The sequence below is a fragment of the Mastomys coucha genome, unplaced genomic scaffold (assembly GCF_008632895.1).
Source record: "Mastomys coucha isolate ucsf_1 unplaced genomic scaffold, UCSF_Mcou_1 pScaffold16, whole genome shotgun sequence".
Taxonomy (NCBI): domain Eukaryota; kingdom Metazoa; phylum Chordata; class Mammalia; order Rodentia; family Muridae; genus Mastomys; species Mastomys coucha.
Window position 1 is genome coordinate 93,926,354 of NW_022196898.1, and position 3,006 is coordinate 93,929,359.

The following is a 3,006-nucleotide window of genomic DNA, read 5'->3' on the forward strand; positions in this document are numbered from 1 at the left end:
TGTCTACAGGGCCGTGGGTTCTGACTGAGAACGGGAGAAAGCGGGCCCTCTCTTACATGGATTTTACTTTGATTTTGAAGAAAACATTATGTTCCGTATAATTCTTTCTGCATTCCGTATTTTTATAAAGAGGAAGGGGCACAATGGATTTGAAAATCAAGCTAGTATATTTCTACATAGCAATTCATACAAGAGACCTAGTTTGGCTCATTAATATCTGGGCATGTTGACAGTGCATGTGTGTACCATGTATACATGCATAGCCATGTAAGCATGTGCATATCTACTTAGCAAACATATATGTGCATACGTCTAGACACAAACTGATAATGCAGAGGCACCTAAATGATAATTCTTTTTCAAAGAATTATACTTTCAGAATAATTGCTCCACTCTCTTACTGAGCATAATAATAGCTCACAGGCAGAAATATTAAAGATTAAAAAAACCCTTTACTTCCTAAAATTCTTATTTGATTCAGAGAAATTTATGTCATTTATTTCACAAACACATTTTCATCAAGAATTAGAGATGATGCCTCAAGTAAATCTTTTAATACACACCATTCTTATTCAATAATGTGTCTGAATCTTCCCCTCACCCCACTGTTAAAATATTGTATGAACATTTTAAGAGAAAAGGAAATCTAGTTGAGCACTAAGAAGCCATACATCTTCTTCCCCAAAACTCTGAAATGGCTGACATTTTCCCATAGTAAATTGTTTTGTGTTTCTAAATGATAGTAGGGGGGTTAATTTGAAATTGATAACAACAGCATCATCATCATCAACAACAACAACAGCATCATCATCATCAACAACAGCATCATCATCATCAACAACAACAGCATCATCATCAACAGCATCATCAACAGCAAGAACAATGGGTTTAAAAGGGCACAAAAGGGGCAGGTTTGGCTGCCACCCTGTGCAGAGTGGGATTAGATCTTGCCAGTTAACTTGGAGGTTCAGGCAAGGTGCTAATGAAGTCAAGCAGTAAGTTTAATTCCTGTGTGCCTCAGCATTTCGTATTCCTGTTGCCACAGATACACTGCTAATCCTACATAACCTTTCATCTCACAAACTGTTGCCGTTCAGATCAGAGATCAGGAAGTAAGACTGTCGGTTGAGGACGCTAAAACAGTCCCCATCGAGCTCCCTGGCCTACTTCTGAGTATTTCTATATCATCCTTGGAAAATCCCTGCAGAATACTCAGGCTTAGGAAAAGAGACCTGCTTCAGGAAACCTGTCCTCAGACTAGACCAGAGCATTGAAAAGCCCCGAGAGCTGGGCCTCAGCAGTGGACTCCTGGCTCCTACGTGCCATTCATGAGCATTTAGACAAGCCCTGCCCTTTCTCAGTCTATCCCCTCACAGCAGAGGTTCCTGTCTTCCAGCTCGTCATAGCCATGCCGTGATTTCCTAAGGACAAAGGGCTCGGGGTAGAGCTAGACTCTCAGCACTGTGAAGGCTTCAGGACGCAGAGCTGCCTTTCCCTTCCTGGTCGGTGTAACTCCGCATGTGAAGTAGCATAGAAGAGGCAGAACTGAGGGGTAGAGGCGATTGTGAAGATGGAGGAAGGAAGAAAATGAAAAGTCCTCATGTCTCCAGAGTTACATCATTGGATGTACTGAGTTCCCCCCACCCCACCCCCCGACAGGATGCTACACACATCTCCATGTGTCCTTGTACACAGTCTTGTACAAAGTCTCACATGAGTGGGAACTACATCAGAAGTACAAATATGGTGGCCACCAGAACAATCGATAGTGGATTAGATTGATGGGGGACAGTATTTCTTTTCGTTTTTAAAAGATTTATTTATTTATTATATGTAAGTACACTGTCGCTGTCTTCAGACACAGAAGAAGGTATCCGATCTCATTACAGATGGTTGTGAGCCACTGTGTGGTTGCTGGGATTTGAACTCAGGACCTCCGAAAGAAGAGTCGGTGCTCCTAAGCACTGAAGCCAACTCTCCACCCTGGGGACAGCATTTCTAATGAGATGAGATCCAGAGCAGAACACTGAGCAAAACAACTCGGGTTCAGATAGAAGAAAGGAAACCTTGGAAGACGGTGATAGGAGAGAGGTGGGAAACACACACTATATGCATACATACACCTACACACAGACACTACACATACACATACATACATGCCACATGCACATCCCTCACATACATACATACCATTCACACCACACATACACACATACACATACATATACACATACAGACTCATACATCGCATAACACATACAGATGTCATATAACACATACACATACACACACATTTTTGTGGACTCATCAATTAAGAATACTTGATGTTTTTGTAGAGGCCCGGGATTCAGTTCTCAGCACCCATACAGCTCACAACAAACTGTAACTTCAGTTCCAGAGGATCCAGCTCATGCATATGGTACACAGACATATGTACAGGCATGTGCACACACACACACACACACACACACACAAGGAAACATCTTTAAAACAACACACAAAAATACATGTGTATGTGCATACTTATGTGTGACTCATGCTTGTATATCAGAAAGAACATAAAAAAAAACCAATTATCTTTGGATGAGATTTTTAACCTGAAATACATTTCATATTTTAAGTAGAGATGATATTAAAAGCCAGAATAATGCAACCTAAACTTGCCAATCAATCTAGCATTTTTATTTTGGAAAGTAATTTCTCTAAGATGCTTTATGTAGTACTTTGCCCTTCTTAAACAGAATGTTCTGAACACAAGTTGACCTTTTCTTCATAACTCACTTTAGACATCCATCATCTTGCAGTGCGATAATCCAGCTGTGCCCTCAGGAGTGTCTGGGGTGCACACACAGGGCTGCAGGCCAAAGCTAAATGGCTCCAGACAGCAGTGCTTAAGAGCTTTGTGTTCCCACACTGTCATTTGTTACTGTCAGCATGCCCCAACTTCTTGGTTTTGCGTACACCTGCGGAATGAGTGATTCTAACCACCCCCAAGGTACAAAGACA